Below are 21,105 nucleotides of genomic sequence, written 5' to 3'. Positions count from 1 at the left end.
AAAGCAGTGGCTGACCCTGGCAGAAAGCTTCAAAAAAGAGAAGAAATGGCTCAGAAGCTGATCCAGACTCTGTAAACACAGTGCAATGGAGAAGCAGCATTTGAAATCATAGTTTAGCCCATCAATGTGGCTGGCAGAGTCAGAGTGTTAGAGCAGAGATGAATTCTCCTATCTCACATATGCTACACCCCATCACACATATGAGGGTAGGACACAGATAGCCTGGGACAGGAGAGTCAGAGGTTTGAGTGATCCTAGTCTATACAGTAAGTTACAAGCTACCCTTGGTTCCTGACAAAGCCATGTGCTAAAAACAATTAAACAAAATGACAACAAGACTTGATCATTCGGATAGAGAAAAGGCTCTTCTGACTCCCCTTGGGAGACCTTAACTTGGGGGATGTAGGGTTGAGGGGTGTGTTGGAGGGAAGGCTGGGGGGCAGGAAGAGGGAAGAGGGTGGATCTGTGGTTGGTATGTAAAATGAATAGAAAATTTCTTAATAATAAAAAAAAAGAAAAAGAAAAAAATAACTCTTACCGATGAATAAATTTGTATTTTTTCCATTAGGAAAAATGGGTATAGACATTGATTAACCCATTTGTTTAGTTAGCAATTGTTGGTTATAAATTTTGTATCCAAACTTGACATCATCAAAAATAGAAGCATTTTGGGCAAGTAGTTTAGCAGACAAGGCCACTTGCTATTCTGCCTGACAACCCGAGTTCAATACCCTGTACCTCCAAGGTGGAAGGCCAAAACTAAGTCCTGCAAATTGTCTGTGACCTCCACATGCACATACATACACACTCACAAACATATACACGTAATAATAATGATGATGATAACAATTAAAAATTTTAATTACAAGGTTCTAATTATTTATAGTGAAGATATTATATGTACAAGCATAGATTAAAAGGTGAACAGAAAATATAAACCAGGCAAATAAATAATGAAATAAAACTTAAGACAGGAATTGGCACGGGATGAGAAGCAATTATGTTGCTCAAAACCTGCTCAGGAATTAAGAAGATGAAATCATATGATTAATTTCTAAACATTTCATAGGAATTGAAAGAAATGCAAAAATGAACATTGCAAAATAATATCCTTTCTTTCAAAGTAGTAAGAATTGAAAGGAATTGTGAATCCAGCATTAGTCAGAGTCAAGGAGATTAGCACATACAGAAAGGAAAAACGTTGAGGAGAATTGAAACTTTCTGTAAGAAGAAAAAGAGGTGAGTATGATACATCCTTATAGTGCACTTTGGAGTTTTTAATATTGCATTTAGGCTCTTTTTAGTTGATTGTTATGATGCTTATAAATATTGTAGACTATAGAGTAGATTTTCAAAAGACTTACCTTATTATTTATTTGTTTGTATGTGCATGCAGTGGCCTGTGGAAGCCAGAAGAGGGGGTCAAATCCCCTGAGCTGAAGTTAGAGGCAATTGTGAGCCACTTATTGTGAGTGATAGGAATGTAACTTGGGTCCTCTGCAAGAGCAGCAAATGCTTTTAATCACTATTTCATATATTTACCTACCCATTTATGTTACACATTTTACTGTGTAGCAATGTACCTGATGTTATATTGACCCAATTAAATGTCAGTGAGTGAACACGCACTGCCGTTTGTCAGATACCTACATCTTTGGTCAACAGCCAACAGCAGGACTGACACTTCTTTCCCAAATATGAGCTCTGCTGTCCACATTCCCTCACAACCATTGGTGATCTAGTAAGAGCTAACGAATTCTGACTCTTTTCATGAATGATTCTTACAAAGTGGATTTAGTTTTAATATTACAATAAGCCTACATGTGTCCTGTGTGTACATTGCCCCTCAAAATATTGGCAGTATTATTTAAAAGCACACCTAATATAAAGACAAGACATACTGCATAGCCATGCAGAATTCAATTTAGAGGAGAAAAAAATCACATGAATTTCAGATATACTTTATAGATTTGGGAGGTTTTTCCCTTTAATAACAAAGACAAAATTTGCATAGGACTGGCAAACATATCATTTACTGTCATGTCTTGATTTCTTAAATGACTAAACTAAACAGAAAATCATATGGTTCAACATTCTTTTTGTCATTAATTAGTATTTGAGAATTCATAGAAAACACTGTTAAAGATTGGAACAAATGACTATTCATATATTTACATAGTGTGAGAGGTTTGCTATAAGTTGGTTGAGAAGTAAAAATCATTTGTCAGTTTATGGTATTTGCCATGTTCTGCTCCAAGAATCCAACAGCTTTTCTTGAGCTATAAAAGGGAAGAAGTATTGGAGAACTATTTTCAAAGAAAAAGACACACTACAGAAAAAATTCTTAGAGCATAATTACTATTGATACAACTAATTCTAGTATCTTATTGTTTAGTTGTTGCAAATTAAATAACAGCATATTTGAAACCAATTCACTCTATCAATAGTGAGTCCTTTTGATATACAAGTAGAATCCAGACTTTTATAAAGAGTTTCAGAATATTATTGTTATTGTTAGTTTTATAGTTTTGAGAAGTAACATAGTTTGTCATGATTGTCACCTGGTTAATAAATACCCAGGAGTTGAGTGAGACACATTTATGGGTGTGATTATGATGCTATGTTTGGAATAATTAGATCATAATAGGCTTCCTGACCCCTTGCTGTTTCTATAATATGATATTATATGGAGGTGACAGAAGTTAGAAAGAGGAGCCTAGATGAAGGAAGGTCACAGGGACATGTTCTTTGATTATGTCTCCCTCTGGCTTCTTCTGATAGTTCTGATTTCTCACCTCTTTCATTGTAATGATGTCAATTGATCTGCTCTGCCACATACTTCACATCATGGTGGACTGAATCCAACATAAAGGTTTCCTTCCTTAAGCAGTTTTGGTCAGGTATCGTCATCATGCCAAAAAAAAAAGCTAATGTGAAATCTGTACCAGTAATTACTGTGTGTGTAAACCACGTGTGTCTTAGCCTTTGGAGAGCTGGTTGGCAGGAAGATTTTGTGGGGGGGGGGAAGTAGAAAAATCCTAAAACACTGTACAGAGGTCTTATTAAGTGATTCTTGTAAGACTCAGAAGGCCAGGATGCCAATAGAAATGTAGACAGTAAAGATCATGCTCCTGAGATTTCACAAAACAACAGGGACCCAACTGGGAACTGGACAATGTGACATTCATGTCACCTTCTAGCAAAGAATTTGTCTTCCTACACTTTGTCCATGTCTATAACTTTGTGGAAGGTTGAGTTTAAAGATAATGGACTGAAGCCAGGTGGTGGTGGTGCACACCTTTAATCTCAGCACTTGGGAGGTAGAGGCAGGCAGATCTCTGTGAGTTCCAGGCCAGCCTGGACTACAGAGTGAGTTCCAGGAAAGGTGCAAAGCTACACAGAGAAACCCTGTCTCAAAAAACCAAAAAAAAAAAAAAAAAGAAAGAAAGAAAAAGATAATGGACTGAGTAATTTTTATAGGACATTCCAAGACAGTATTGCATTTAAGTTGTGCTGTAGTTATTGCTGGTTGCATTTAATGAGATTTATAGTGAGAATAGTGGGCAAAGAGCAGAGTGAACAGATTTGAGGGGTAAAAACATACTTCTTGTCTATAAAATGAGTGAATCACAACGTGTGTAAATGAGAGTGGTGGTCAAAAAAAAAAAAAAGAATGACATTAAGGATAATCAAGGAGTTTTTCCTGAAACAATAAAAAAGAAAAGATGACTTGATTCTTATCTCAGAAATTGTAAGCTCATTTGAAAGAATTCCTCTTGAGAATAAAAGGCTTCCAGAACACTCTGATAACACCAGGAGTTGTTTCCACTGATTCAATAATCCAGGCACTCATGGGTGACTGCATCTACCATCCAAGGAAACCTAGGTACAGCTTGAGTTGTTGGCAGACCATGTTATTATCCAGTTAAGTATGCAGATATACTGAATATATAGCAGCTTGTACCATGATTTTAAAAGATAGCCTGAAACTTGGGAAATATATAGCAGGTTCAGATTCTCTGAACAGAGACTCTAAGATAGTAATATGATATATCAGAAACAGGGAGTATTTACTGAGGACCAGCCCAAGAGAAAAGTTATGTTGGTACCAACAGCAAAGTCATTGGATATGCAGTTTCCCAAACTATTTGGAATTCAAATACAACACCAATCCTTTCTCCATACTCTCCTCAATTTCATGTTTGCAACAGAAGTGTCTATTTTTGTCATTGTATGTTGTAAGTATGCAATTTGTTAAATTTGATTATACAAAGACTCATAGCTACTGTTGGCTTGGATCTCAGAGGATACTTTAAATTTGGGCTTTTGAACAAGAATGAGATTGCTAGACTATAGAAAGTCTTAAAGAAGGTCTAAATGAATTTTACAATGTGAGATGAATATGAGGGTTCTTTGAGGGGGTATTATGTTTTAATAAGATGTGTTTGGGTGTCAAGTTGACAAAGGGTCAACTTGTGATTGCCAACTTTAATTGAAAAATTGTTTAGATTAAGAAACAGCTAGGATATTTGTGAAGCATGTCTCTAGTTGCATCTGTGATGGTGGTTCTGGAAACAATTAGATAATAAGGAAGTGACAAAAACAAAGGACTTATTCACTTATTGTGTCATAATGGAATAGCATTAAAAAGGTAGTGAAAGATAGAAAGTAGAATCTAGTTCAATTAAGAAGGTTACTGGTGGCCACAATACTTATAGCTGTATTTTGCACTTGTCCTTTTTATGTGTTTTTTCTCTCTATCCCCGACCAACTAAGAAGGGAAGAAGCTCTTCTACCATACTCTTTTACTGCCTTGGTGTTTTCCCCAAGCATATCAAAACACATTGTATGAAATTCTCAAAGGACTAATTTAATTTAAAAACAAAAAGAAATTCATAATGACAGAAAGCAGATTATTTGAGAATGGGCTGGAGGAAGGGATAATTTTTTTAATAGACAAGGAAAAGCTTTTTTGCTACAAAATGTTAATTATTGCTGTGTTCATCACTTTAAACTTGAGCAAAATGAACAATGTCCAAGATATTGCACCTGATTTAAAGTTGTATTATGGAGCCACATTAACAACATGGTCCTGGGATAAAAACAGACATGTAGGTCAATGGACAAGAGAGAGGTTTCAGAAATAATTCTGCCAATTGCCTATCAAGAAAGAGTCCATTTACTATTCTTCCCAGAGGCCACATATCCAAACACCATCATATTGGAGATTACATTTCATAGAATAAATTTTGGGAGGATACATTTTGTTCATTAGAGGAAGGAACCATTATGAATTCTGTTTTAAGCATGCTGACTTTAGAACATGCTAACATTTCCAGTGGTGTGGGTTCTAGGGAGAGAGAAGGGCATCTGAAAAGAAATGAAGATGTGGACTTCAAAGAGGTCTCTTCAAAGGAGAGTCTATGTGGAGAGAAAAAAATAAAGGAAAGAAATATAAGGAAATCCAGAGCTAGAGGAAAAGCCAAGAGGTGGAATATGTGTGCCTCTGAGTCACAGCAGCAAGAATAATTAGAACTTTCCCATTCTAGTTCTGTTAAGGAAGTGAAAATATATTTCCTATGGAACCTAGAGTTTATGTCAAAAGGATTCCAGGAAATCGAAAAGCTTACTACTGCTACTCATCACTTTACCTCATCTTTGTTTCAAACCAAACTCAGAACATTCTCAATAAGGCCAGCTTCTTCACTCCAACTTATGATTCTTTGCTTTCTCAAAGATACCTAGACTCCAAGGTAAATTTTCTCAGCATGGATGATCAGCTGCTAGAAAATGAAAAGTATTCTCTTCAAGCTCTGGGTTAAATTGTTCTCTTCTTGGCCCAATAGCTTCCTGGCTTTCAACTACTAAAGTAACACTGGTAACTGTGTACCTCCTCAAGTGTCCTCTTTTTGCATTCATCACAAATGAAGTAGGAGGTGCAACTTTTATTGTTCATTTGATGGAAGACAATGAGATTAGAGACAACACAATTAGTATGTGGAAGCACAAACAATGGCATGCTTCACACAGATTCTAGAGACAACCTTAAAATTCTTGTTAACATTATCCTTTAGGTGCCTGCTGGCTGTGAATCTGTGTTGGTATATGATGACATATATTTTCAACATGCACATTAGGTACTTGCATTTTCAATCAGGTTTCTGGAAAACAAAGGGTGTGTGGGTGTGTCTTAGGGTTTTTAATTACTGTGAAGAGACACCTTGACCATAGCAACTCTTATAAAAAAAATATTTAATTTGGGTGGCTTGTCTGCAGTTTCAGAATTTCAGTCCTTTATCATCATGATGGAAAACATGGCAGTGTACAAGCAGACATGTATTGGAGCTAAGGCACAGGCAACAGGAAGTCAACTGAGGCACTGGGTGGTATCCTGAACAAGGAAACCTCAAAGCCCACCCATACAGTAACACCAACAAGGCCATACCCACTCTAATAAAGCTCCTGTTATGACTCCTAACAGTGTCACTCCATATGAGATTATGGGGACCAATTACATTTAAAGTACCACATTCCACTCCCTTGCCCCAATAAGCTTGTAACAATATCACAATGCAAAATTAATTTAGTTCAACTTCAGAAGTACCCATAGTCTATAACAGTCTCAAACATATTTAAAAGTCTGAAGTTCAAAGTCTCTTCTCAGGTTCATGGAATCTCTTAACTGTAATCCCCTATAAAAATCAGAATCAAAAAGCAGATCATATACTTCTGACATACAATGGCACAGATTATGCATTACCTTTCTAAAATGTAGGTAAGTGAGCATAGAGAGGAAATGCTGGGCCAAAACAAGATCCAAAACCAGCTGGGCAAACTCCAAACTCTGCATCTCCATGTTTGATGTTAAAATCCTCCTCAGGTTTCTAACTCTGTTCAGCTTTGTTGGCTGAATCTGAAGAGACCTAACTTAATATTACAGACCTCCAGGTCTCTATAGTTCATACTGAGATTAAGGGTTTGGGTCACCACTTGGCTGTGTCCTTGAACACACAGAGACTCTGCCAGCCATGTGATTGGATTAAGGGCGCGTGCCACCACCGCTAGACTTCTGCTAAATGGCTTGCTTTTAGCTCTGACCCCCAGGCAACTTTATTTATTAACATACAAATAAAATCACATTTCACATTTCAGCACAAATAAAATATCACCATAGATGCTAACCCTTCCTTTTCTAGTTACAGACAAGTGAATGTGTGTGTGTGTGTGTGTGTGTGTGTGTGTGTGTGTGTGTGTAAAGCCAACACAATACTTGTTCCAGCCCTTTGTTACAGACCCACCAGATAAATGGTTTTGTTTGAATCATATGTCTTCATGCTGAAAGCATGCTTTGTTTGAGACTAAATGAAAAGAGTGGGAGTATTGGCTGGATACAGTATTTATCCACTAAAGTGTCACTGTACACTTGAAAAGAAGAGTCATTAATGAGAACTAAGGCCCTTTAGATCAAACTGAAGTGTGTCAGGCCTCTGTAAACCAGATTAATAAAAAAAACTTAGTTATTGATCAAAACATAAAAAATAGCTAGCCGAGAAGCTTTGTAAGCTGAGGAGTAGGGAGGAGTTGCTAGGGACTGCAAGAGGCAAATAATTTTCCCACCTCTGCCTTATATAGCTTTTTATATCTGTAAAGTGGGGAAAACCATTGCAAGCTTCCATAAGCCGTAAACATCAAGAGAGACAGAGAGTTGGGAAGTTCACTATCAAGTGACTATCAAGTGATGAAACACAATTAAAACAAAATGATATGCTTATGAAATCAAGGTGAGCCCTGATTTGGAGGTCACTGCTGATGGCCTTTCTGTTGTATTTTTCCATGAATAGTGACAGCCAACCTCTCTTACTATGCCATATTTCAAAAAAAATTTTTCAACTTAAAACAATTGTGTCGGAGCTAGGCAGGGGTGATGCACGCCTTTAATCCCAGCACTAGGGAGACAGAGCCAGGCGGATCTCTCTGAGTGCGAGGCCAGCCTGGTCTACAGAGAGATCCAGGACAGGCACCAAAGCTACACACAGAAACCCTGTCTTGAAAAAAAAAAAAATGTGTCAGTAAGAACCTCAATATTTATAAGTCACATATCCCATAAGAGTAAGATACAGCGGGCGTGGTGGCGCACGCCTTAATCCCAGCACTCGGGAGCAGAGCAGGCGGATTTCTGTGAGTTCGAGGCAGCCTGGCTACCAAGTGACTCCAGGAAAGCGCAAAACTAACAGAGAAACCTGTCTCGAAAAACCAAAAAAAAAATAAATAAATAAATAAATAAATAAATAAATAAATAAATAAATAAAAATATTTAAAAAAAAAGAGTAAGATACAATCCACTGTTTTAAAAAAAAGTTTATGTAAGAATAAGTAGTAAAAACAGGAAGATAAATCCATTTTGATAAAGAGCTAGTTAAGAGGAAAGGTATGGAAACTGAGACAAACACAGGAAAAACTAAAAGAGAAAATTCCAGGCACGTGACAAGGAAAGCAGCCGTTCTAGACTGCTTGAGTGTTAAGATCAAGAAAATCTGAGGAATATCTTCAGCAGGAATTAAAACAGGAGCACACATGACACTGAGTTCCTCTCCAGTAACTAGAACTTTCTACATGGAGATAAGGAATCAGACTAAAAACCAGGTTACGATTGTCCTCTTTACTTTAAATGGCAGACTGGCAGTGTATTCATTTGTAAATTGAAGAGAACAGAAGATCTCCAGGGTTGGTTATAAGGCTGACATGACCTGTTCCTGTATGTTAGCAACTGCATGCATCTAAACACTTCCTTCCTATAGGTACCTGGCAAACAGCAGTAATCAGTCATAATGCTTTCAAACTGAGCTCAGATATATAGAGCCTATAAAAGGAGATGGCTAGTAGTAATCTATCCGAGTTAGCCATGAGGTGAAATCCATTTGCCATCAGTCTTGTGTGTATTCATGTTCCTAAATTATCTCAAAGACTCTCAAAAATGATGACAGTTACTTCAAAAATGGAGTTTCAACCTTTTTCCAGAAATGAAATAAATTCCTGGAGATACTTTTGAGTAGAGTCAAGCACTGTAAGTGGAGAAAAAGCAAAGTGACTCAGGTGATACCTGCAGAGATTTGAAAAAGTAGTGAGCAGTGTTTTCCTCCTTTGTTCTTTACTTCCCTGCAACTATGACCTCATTCTAAAGTTTAATGTTTCCTCTGAAATGGAAACTACCTAGAAAGGATTTAAAACGTAGGAATGAGTGCAAGGACTGCGGCCACACCTGGCAGTGAAGAGGTTCACTGAGAACTTCTAAGCATTAGTCTCTATATCCTGTGAGAATAAGTTAAAATATTTCATAGAGTTGTTTAAAATATAAATATAATAGCATAGGTAAAAATGTTTTGAATGACAGATAAAATATTTACACAGAAATATTGGGTTAGAAAAAGACCTGCATTAAATATCCCTTTAGAAGATTTATTTTATAGCCAATTACAAAATAAAAAGAACACAAGATAGATATCTTGTGTTGCAGAATATTTGTTTGCACTGTAAATATGTATCTTTGCCAAGGCACCTTCTGATTGATTTAAAAAAGAGCTAAATGGACAATAGCTAGGCAGAAAGAGGTTAGGAGTGGTTTCCAGAGACAAAGAGGACTCTGGGAAGAAGAAAGGAGAGATGCCAGAGACAGAGAGAGGAAATAGGAAGTGCAAGATAAAAGAAAGGTAAAAAGCCACATGGTAAAACAGGTTAATAAAAAATAAAAAGCAGGTTAATTTAAATTATAAGAGCTAGTGGAACAAGCCTAAGCTAAGGCTGAGCTTTCATAATTAATAATTAGTTTCCATGTCATTATCTGTGAGATTGTGGCCACAAGAAAAATCTAACTACACTCTTGGTACTGAGGAAAGAAAAAGACCATAATGGGAGCACAGAAAAATATGAAACTGGTGTTCCACCATGCTGTCATTTCCCTTCCATCCTCAGTGGGTTATCACTGCATCATCAACAATGTGATTTTGAGGTTCTTTTAGAAGAACCTCCAAGAGCTTAATGTATCTTTTAAAACTTAGGAGCTTAATATTCTATAAATCTTGTTTCCTGCCTACCTTTTTCTCACAATGCTGCCACAGTTGACAGAAAACACGTGAATTCCCAAGGACTGGTCATTTCTGTAAAGGCAACTGAGAATATTTGGGGTTCTAGAACATCAATAAATATTCTTATGGAATACTTGGGGTGGGGAGATTTAGAAATTCAACCTTGGCCTGTGACAATGGGTATTCTCTGTGAATTCACTTTCCTATCAGATTTAGAAATTAAACCTTGTAGCACTGAAACAATCTACACGAAAGCTGTGTCTGTAAGGAAAGCCGAGCAAGAATTCTTTCCCTACTTTATTAGCTGTGTGTTTTATATGATGGGCAAGATAGAAGTGCCTTGGAAACTTGTAGGGGAAACAACTATTAATAATAAAGTGGGGAGGGAAATCAGATAAAGGAGATAAAACCACTCTGTTTGCACTACTACAAAAATATAGAGAAGAACTGAGACACAGTAATTTAAATAAGTGAATCATCACAAGTTCTTTATGGTTCTGAGACTATAACATAAAATTTTCAGAGGTAGAGGTCTTGCAGCAAAGATACTCATTATCTTTCAACTTTAATAATCACTGAATGGGAAAAAACTGATCACTTAATCCTCAGTCTTGCATTAGTTAAGATAAATAGTATTCCTCTTTTATAGTCAAAACTATTGAAGCCCAAAGAGGAAGTAACTAGCTCATGGTGGGCAGTATTTTCCACCACTGTATCATGATATAAGAGAACAAAACTTCAACAAAGGCAGACAAAAGAGAGGTAGGAAATGAGAGAGTGGAGATGTAGCTGCCTGTTAGTGTCACCAATATGGATTTTGTTGTTTTTGTTAGAAGGACATACACGCCATGTCTTTCAGAGAACTGAAGGACACTTCAGAGCTCTAATAACTTACTCATTCCTGCCATATGTTTTCATTCTTGACAATGCAATTTGTATAGCAGAGATTTCAATGTAACTATCTATTTTGGAAAATACCACATCAACAACCCTAAAATATTCTGAAGATGAAATTAAGAAAATATTAAATATGAGATCATTTTATATCTGTGTAAGGTTATACCATGACTAGAACATTATTTAGCTATCACTTCTCAGACTACCAATAAGAAAAATATGAGCTCTTAGACATTAGTTCACTTCCTAGTAGTAGCTCCCAGGGACTGACATTTGTGCTAGAAAGAGGATGGAGAAATCACTTTCATGTTAATTATCATGATAAAAATGTCAGCTTTCTAAAATATGCCTAAAGTGCAAAATAGAAAGGTATCTTCTCATCTTAGAGGTTTTCCCATTCATTTGTGTACATGACATGTATCAGTAACCAGATTGATACATGAAGAATCATAGTAGCATGCAAAGAAAATCCTGAGTTGGAGTTGAATCAGGGGTGTCACTTGCCAGATGCATGACTAGGAGTGGTTGACTGCTACCTACCAACATGGGAGGGGAAAACAAATATCTGTTTAACTTTATGTGAATGAGATATTTGTGTGTACAATGGGTTTTAGTAATGGATAATTGGTTGGTTGAAGCTAAAATGTAATATTTTGAACATACTGATGAGAGTTGAAGCACAAATCTCATTGTTATTATTTCTTTATTGTTGATGATGGCAGTGTATACTGTTCTTAAGTTTTGTGTGCTTAGTATTCCATGATAGTATTTTAGAAATCATTCCTCTCTGAAAAGAGAGACAACCAACAGACAAGAAGCAGACTCAAAACCAAATCCTTTATCACCTAGTCATTTTAATGTTCCTCTAATTTGAGGTTGTCTTATAGCTACTTACATGCTTATAGCAAATGCCTCAAAGAACAGACTGAAGACTATCAAAAAAATATGTAGTGGGTATTGGTTTGCTAATTAAGTTTTAGGAGTGAACAATTCCCAAAAAAGACCCCCTCAAATTGGAGTAATTATTCTATGTTACTCTATGTTGTATCATGTGGAAAAGCTATGAAATGAAACCAATTTACACTCTGGAACATGACACACCACACACACACACACACACACACACACACACACACACACACACACACATACGAGGCTTGCAGATCTCTTGAAAGTCACATACAATATATTTCTAAGGAAGAAAGTCCTTGGTGGAGCAACAGTTAAGGCCCAGCAAACCTAGAGTGACCTTGACCCAAAAAATTCCAGTTTCCTAAAATAAATCCAAAGGCTTTAATAATCATCCAAAAGCCTGCACTAAGAGCTAGGGCTCAGCTTTGTTCTTTTTCTAGATTTTAAAACCCTAATATCTAAAGCTAATGAACACAGCTGACTTCGGAGTCTAGGATAAAAGTCAAGCATCAGACCTGAAAGAAGGCTGTATTTAGTTCATTTGTATTAAAATTTTAGGTCTCTGAATGACATGTGCTATTTCTTAGTATACTTTGAGAATATATTTTAACATATTATTAGATATAAGTTATAACATGATCTAAAATTGCAATCTTTTTTTGTGGATTAGGACTAATTGGGCTTTGCATTGAATTTTTCTGTGAAACTGATGGCCTCACTATCAGTAAGGAGCAGACTATTTTTAACCACAAACAGAGAGAAAATGCATTGCAAAAGTGAAAGAAAATCTTTACAGCAACATACACCAGAATGTTGAATTTCTATAGAATTTTTTTTCTGCATGAGAATGCCAAGTGCTAACTTTAGGATATGACTTGTGTTCAAGGACAAAGGCAATCTTTGCATGATTAAACCACTTCAATCCACACAACATGAACTTGAACAGGCAAGTTGGCTTTGAGCAAGTCCTTTTCCTTTTCTTCTAGCTTTTGTGATTATCTATGAGATTAAACTTATTTCTCCCACCTAATATACCTTAGCACTTGTCAATCAACCTCTTCCCATTTCTGCCTTCCTCCTTCTCTTTCCAAATCCTGGTATCATTTTTTTATTCTTAATATCCATTTTTATTAATATCAATAGTCTAAAGTTTTCCACATATGCATGAGATCATGTGGTATTTTATCTTTCTTGTGCATAACTTACCTACTTGACATAATGACTTCCAGTTATAACCATATTACTTCATATGGCTTAAAACCCATTGTGATTTTGGGTATTCAGAAGGATGAATGTGAGCATAGATTTTCCTGCCAGTACAGAAAAAAATAAACTATTCATCAGTTAAGACATTTAGTTAATAAAGAAAAATGATTTTAAAAAATAATTTATCTGGCTGTGGAGATGTTTCAGTATAAAAAGTATTTCCCAAGTAAGCATGAGGATCTAAGTTCAAGCCTCAGCAGAAACATAAAAATCTAGATGTGAGAAGGATCCCTGGGGCTTGCTGATCAGCTAGCCTTTTTATCTCAGTATGTATATAAACATATGCAGTAACCACAGAGGCCAGAAGAGGGTGTCAGAGCCCCTGGAGCTGGCTTTTCAGGCAGTTCTTCACTTCAGTGTGGGTCTTGGAAACTAAACTCAGGTCCTCTGTAAGAGCATCCAGTGTTCTTAACCACTGATTCATCTCTCCAGCCCTAATCAGCCAGTGTTGCTGAACTGTTGAGAGACCCTGTATGTAAAAATAAGGTAGAATGTTATATACCTGGCATAGACCACTAGCCTACACACAGCACACACAGACATACACACAGACACACAGACACACACAGACACACACACACACACACACACACACACACACACACACACACACACGCAGGGGGGTGCATGTACAATTACTGACCTGGTCTATTACTATTTGACTGTAAAGGAGATAGTTATCAAAAATTTGAAGCTTCGTGTCTTAACTATACCAACCCCTAACTTCCTTCTGTAGGAATAATGGCCTTCCTTAGCAGAAACTCAATGCGCAGTCCTGCCAAAGAGGACTTAATCACTCTGTTAACCCTCAGTGTTGATGGTAAGAGTATTACAGTTAGCTGTAAGATGAATCTTAAACTTAATAAGTTGAAAACTCAGAGCCAGATATTAGGGTGAAAACTGAGAGATCAGAGGAACAGGACAAGCCACAGCCAACCTCACCTCACCAACTCCTCAGCCTCCAGAGAGAGCTACTTCCTGTATACCTATGCCTATATGCCTTTCTGTCCTTGCCCTCTTACTTCCTCTCTCCGCCCAGCTATATCACTTTCTTCTTTCTGCCCAGCTCTACCACTTCCTGTCTGTCTGTACAGACCTCCAGACCTCTATGGTTAACTAGTGCTATGATCAAAGGAGTGTGTCACCATGCCTGGTTCTGTTCCCAATGTGGCCGTGAACTCACAGAGATCCAGATGAATTTCTGCCTCCTGAATGCAAAGATTAAGGGTGTGTGCTACCATTGCCTGACTTCTCTGTTTAATATAGTGGCCAACTTTTTCCTCTTATCCTCAGATAAGCTTTATTAGGGTTCACAAATAAAATATCACCACAGTTAGTTCTGCTTTAGAAGTAAAAGAACCAAGATTCTTTCTAAGTAAATTGTCCAGGAAACCTGAACTTGAGATCTGGCTGACTGGGGAGTCAGAACACTTCTTCCCTCCATAGTCCACCTGCTACACCATCATTGCCACCTGAGCATGTCTTGCTGAAGGATAGACTGTAGCAGCAGGAGGGAAAGTGAAACAGAGATTCTCTTATTGTTCCCTGGAGGGAGATAACTAAAGATTTACTTGAAAGAAAGAACAAGTGCCAAAATAAAATGACATGTTTATATGAACCTGGGACATGTTTTTTACTCTGTAATTAATTAGTCTGTGAACACTGATAAATGCACATTTCAGGACACCTTCAGAATGCTGTTTGCCTAACAATTACTCACTATCATCTCAGAGGCTTAAGAATTCAGAATTTAATTAATGTGAGGACTATGACTGAGCTTCTGAACTACATATTTTCAAGGGAAAACTATCAAAGCCTAGGTTTGCAGCTGGTGTTAGAAGCCTGACATTGGCTTGGATATGTGCAAATCAGATTGGTAATTCACATTACCAGAAGAGTGGCATCTTATATACCATAAGATAGAGTTGGATCAATCAGTAAAGACTTATTTGCTAAGTCCCTTCGATATGCCATATATTGATCTAGATACACATTCTGACCCACCTTGTGTAACTTTAGTCAAAAGACATCATCTCTCATATTTCAGCTTCTTCTGCAATGTGAAGATCATAGGATTTGACTTCAAAGTTTGCCAGTACTTTAGCTGCACACTTACACTCACCAGCATAGAGTAGGTGCTCAGAGCAGTTACACAGAGAGAGATGCCTATCATACTGTTTGCCTAAACCTGTGTGGGCTGAATATGAGAGAGTTGCCTCAAGTATGTTGATTTCCTTTCTCCAATACTGCTTCCTCGTTTATTAGAATTTTAACAATAGTCCCTGCAAAAGCCTGGTGAGAACTAAATTACATTAACCATGTGAAGCACCTAGTTTACTGAAATGTGCTTTGAATTTTTTTATGTTAAAAATGTTTAAAATATAATTATTTTTCATATTTTTCCAGTTTTGTAGAACTCCACATACTACTGAAATCAGGAAATCAGATCATCTCATTGATAACTGAACTCATGGAAATTCCTAATTCTTTCCATCCACCTCAGTTACAAAAGACTTTTATTAAGCATTTCTTATTCTCTTAAATGGACTAATAGAGAACCCAATCAAGTTTCATTGACTATTTTAATGACTAGCCCAATGGGATGGTTTGTTCTCATCATCAGTTAAGAGAATTTAGAATCACCTAGAAAACATACTTCTGGGTATGTTTCTAAGGGTGTTTTTAGAGAGGTTTAACTCAAGAAGGAAAGCCCACTATGAATGTGTGTGGCATCATTCCATCAACTGAACTACAGACTGAATTAAAAGACAAAAAAGGAGGAAACCACCTGTGTAATGGTATTTGCTCTGCCATGACCCTGGTCTATATGGCCCAAAGGAGGCAGTGCTTCCTGTCTTTGTACATGACCTCTGATAAGGAATTGAAGAAAGGTTACATGGCCCTTCTTCCTGCTCCTGCCTTCAAGGTGGATTTGCTCCACCTTGAAGTCAGTCAGATGAGAGGACGACGTCTGCTGTCTACTCCATTCTATAATTGTAAGTGTATTGCTTCAATTTATATCTTAATAAATTCTGTTACCCATTTAATAGACTCATGTGGATCGATCATAATAAGTGGTGCCCACGTGACAAAAAGACCCCACATTCCCTGTAGCTTCTGACCTCAGCCACTGTGGCAGCAGCAACAGGTTGGCTCAGAAGTTTGTGTGCTCACTACAGGTCAACCATGTTAGCACCCAAGAGCTAGTCTCAACCATGTGGATCTGAACCCCTTGTATCCCTATCGGGGCTACTTGCATGACCAAACCCTAAAGTATATGGGTGGCTGCTGGAAAGATTATCTTCCCTGCAGAGCCCATGCAGCCCAAACCCCCAGGAAGGGCCTGACTCCTACTCAGGTGACTAGTTGCATACAGCAGCCCAGTGCCTGTAGACCAGGCACCTCACATGCCATGTGAGTCAATCACTTTCTGGCCAGGTGACTCACAAAGCAGCAGATAGCACACATAGAAAGGTACCTGCACTAGGTGCCTTTCTATTTCCATGCTTTTAGCAACAGGATTGAGTCATAGTTCCTTGCCTGTTTAGGTTACTCGCAGACTGTTCCTTTATTTTTAAAATTGTTCAGTGTAGCAACTGCCAATTCCAGACACCCTGGGATGTCACACTCTGCCCTTGAGAGCATGCCTGCCTGCCCAACCACCCACCAGCTTCCACCACTCCACCTAAGTCTGGTCCAGTGCCCCCACCTGCCATCACCAGCCCTATAGCAACAACCAGAGAAGCAGCTCATGCCAGATGCATGAGTGTGCCTGAGAACTTCCAGTTCATTGGTGTATTGCCTCATTGTTGTGGTCTCAGCAAACCTACCTAGTGCTCAGGGGTTGCCTGGGTGAGTGCTTAAATTTACAGGAGCCATTCCGGGACCTCAGTCAGCTTGCACCAGACCTACTTTAGGGCTACACTGATAACACCTGCTAGCTGAACAATGCTACTACACCAAAAAAACCATCACAAGGACTTAAACACCAGCAATCAAGAATTTCATTCCAGGTAAGAGTACTTGATAATTTTACATTTAAAACTGATTAATAAGTAAACAAATTAATAAAATATTCTTCACAAATTTTGAATATTTCACAAAACATAGCAGGAAATATTACTACTTCACAAGAATTTGAGAAGTTTTTTTGCTTGTATGATGAATGATATTTTACAGAAAAGATACGACATTCTTGGAACATATTTGGTATGCACCATTTTGGCATTTACCATAATAACTCACATAGTATTGAAAAACTAGTTTAATAATAATGACAAAGATTAGTCATTATTGGGACTGACACAGGATTTACAAGGTAACAATGAAGACTTACATAAAAAGATTCTTTCTCTGGAATCTGCTAACCAGGATTTATAAGGTTGTAACATTAAAAGCTCCTTAGTTTGGAATCTGCTAACTTACTACAAGAAATTCAGTCCATTAGTAATAAATGTACAAACAGATTTGATTTTATTGATAGTAAATATGGATACTTAATGGATAGAACAATAGCTCTCCAGGGTGAGGTTGCTGCTGCTCAGACACTTTATAAGGAAGAAAGATTATCGTTAACTGATAAAATAAGGTCTATGGAATTATGTTTTAGAAGAACATAAAAGGTTGCATGATTCCATGAGAAATCGGGGATCCCTTGCAGCAGAGGAAGTTTACTCACTGGGACAGACCCTAGGTACTTGTTTGCAAGCCCTGGAAGAAACTCTCAGTAAAGATGACAAGGGACCTAATAAGCAGAATGGCAAGACCATACAAGTTGTAACATCTCCAGATGGCTCTCATACAATGGCTTATCCTGTCATCATCTGTGAGAGGCCAGCAGATGATAGACACCCTGAGCCATATATGGAATATACAACCTATTCCAATGACAGACTTTTAAAAATATGAAGGAAGTGGTAGTCATGTATGGCATATACTCAACATTTGTAAAACAAATGTTAAATTCATAGTCTACCTCTAATAGAATCATACCAGATGACTGGAATCAGTTAATTTCAGCTGTTCTAGAATATAGCCAGCAGTTGCAATGGAAAAGCTGGTTGAGCGAGGAAGCAAGGAACCTGGAACAACAGGGTAAGATTAGAGGTTTTTTGTTTTGTTTTTTTTATTGTTGTTGTTGTTTTCAAGACAGGGTTTCTCTGTGTAGCTTTGTGCCTTTTTCCTGGAACTCACTTGGTAGTCCAGGCTGGCCTCGAACTCACAGAGATCCACCTGCCTCTGCCTCCCGAGTGCTGGGATTAAAGGCATGCGCCACCACCGCCCGGCAAGATCAGAGTTTTGAGATCACCCAAGATCAAGTTCTTGGTGAGGGACATCTCACTGATAGGAATGTATAAGCCACTTATGATGAGAAAACAATATCCCTATGCTGTACAGCAGCTCAAAATGCTTGGGAAAAAATTCCAGAAACAAAACCAACTGAAGTATACAAAAAAACATTCCAAAGTCCGCAGGAACCTTTCACTGATTTATTACATAGGCTGACCATAGTTATAACAAAAGCTGTGTCAGATAAAGAGTTAAGACAAGTATTAACTGAGTTCTTGGTGTCTGACTGCTAATACAGAATGCAAAAGAGTATTTATGCCATTAAAGGTCATATCAACTCCTTTGGAAGAATGGATTCAGGATACTAACAGTGCTGAGTATTGTAACCATAGTAATGAGGCTTGGATAAGAGAGTCTGTTTCCAGATATAGAAGAAGGACCTGGAATACCAAATGCTTTAACTGTGGTACACCAGGTCATATAAGTAAAAACTGCATATTGGGTGCTTCTAGAAGTAATACTTCTTCTAGAAATAAGCCAAACGAAAGACCCCAACCTTCTGTATTATGTAGAAGATGCAGGTGGCAAATGCCAACATTGGACCAATGAGTGCAGGTCAGTAATAGATATACAAGGCAACCATTTACTGGCAGAAAAAGCCTCAGGGAGCCTCTTACAGGCCACCAAATCAAATGTGGTCCAAACATTTCTATCCACTGTGGAGGAAATTCCTCTCCAGGACAATTAATTAACTTGGTGTCTAATGTAAAGAATGATACTGCACTGAATGATAGAACAGCTCTGATAGATGAAGCAAAAGTTCCAAAGAACACAATAAAATGAATATTTTGGCAGGTTTCCATAAATGAATGAAGACCAAAGTTTAGAATTCAAATTAATGGCATTGTTCTGGAGGGCCTGGTAGACACAGGTGTGAATGTGACTATTATTACACCAAAATGATGGCATCTGAATTGACCTCTTTAAGAGGTAGATGTCCAATTTCTAGGGATTGGAACCCTATCTCAGATAAAACAGAGTTCAAGATGGATTGAATGTATAGGGCCAGAAAGAGAGGAAGGTTGAAGCCATATTTGACAAATGTAGCAGTGAATCTTTAGGGCTAAGATCTTATTACAGCAGTAGAATATCCACATTAAAATTCCTACAGTGTCAGAAAGGGTATACAGACCAATGCATATTTCTAGGAATAATATCATAACATGCTATAAAAAACAGTCACCAAGCATTCTGGCTGTACATAAATAAAGCACAACTGCTGATGAACTCTCAGAAGTACCAACAACCCTACCTTTAAAATGGCTAACTGATAAACCTGTCTGGGTTGGACAATGGCCTTTGACAAAAGAGAAACTACAAGCTTTAGAGCAGCTGGTTCAAGAGCAGGTAAATGCTCAACACATTGAAGAATCTACCAGCCCTTGAAATTCTCCTGTATTTGTTATTAGAAAAAAGTCCAGTAATTGGAGAATGTTGACAGATCTGAGAGATATTAATAAAGTAAATCAGCCTGTGGTCATCCTATAGACTGGGATGTTCTTTCCTCTCTGCTACCAAAAGAATGGCCTATAATAGTTACTGACTTAAAAGACTGTTTCTTTACCATACCTCTACAAAAAAAAATGATAGAGAAAAATTTGCCTTTCACAGTACCTAATTATAACAATTTCCAGCCAGTCAAGAGATATCAATGGGAGGTCCCCCCACAGGGAATGTTAAACAGCTCTACCCTCTGCCAATATTTTGTGCAAAAACCATTGGAGATAATTTTTATGAAATTTCTACAATCCATAATTTATCATTATACAGATGATATCTTATTAGCTGATCCAAATTTAAGTATATTAGAAAGCATGTTTAAAGAAGTAAAAAAGGTTTTGCCTCACTGGGGACTACAAATTGCTCTGAAAAAATACAAAGAGGAGATTCTATTAATTACTTAGGATATATGATAGAGCTACAAAAAATTAGACCCCAAAAGATACAACTAAGGAGAGATTGATTGCAGACTCTTAATAATTTTTAAAAATTGTTAGGAAGCATTTCCAACTTACTGGGTATCAGGGGAATACCTAAAGATGGACTACAAAATTTGGCTAATACTCTAAAAGGGGACAAGGACTTAAATAGTCCAAGAGAATTATCAGCCAAAGCTGAGAAGGAATTGGCTCTAGTGGAAAAGACAATATGGGAAGCACATGTGGAACAAGTGAATTTAGAACTTAAATGCATTCTGGTCATACTGCCCTCCAGACATTCTCCCATGCATATTTTGATACAGGTGAAAGATATTATATTGAAATGGATATTTCTACCATGTAAACCAAGTAAAAAGTTAAAGACTTACGTAGAAAGGTTCTCTGATTTGATTCAAAAGGGAAAATTAAGACTTTGCCAGTTGACAGGAATGGACCCAGCAGAAACTGAAGTACCTTTAACTAATGAGGAAATTTCCTCACTATGGAAAGAAAATGAATACTGGCAGAGAGCTTGCAGTGACTTTTTGGGAGAGATTAACTACTGTAATCCCCAAAACAAGAGAATAGAATTCATAAAGAGGACTGAATGGGTCCTTCCTCATATCGTTTGACAAAAGCCAATTTCTGGAGTCCTCACATTCTTTACTGATGCAAATAAA

The sequence above is a fragment of the Peromyscus leucopus genome, chromosome 7 (assembly GCF_004664715.2).
Source record: "Peromyscus leucopus breed LL Stock chromosome 7, UCI_PerLeu_2.1, whole genome shotgun sequence".
Lineage (NCBI taxonomy): Eukaryota > Metazoa > Chordata > Mammalia > Rodentia > Cricetidae > Peromyscus > Peromyscus leucopus.
Note: the sequence above shows the minus strand (reverse complement) of the source record.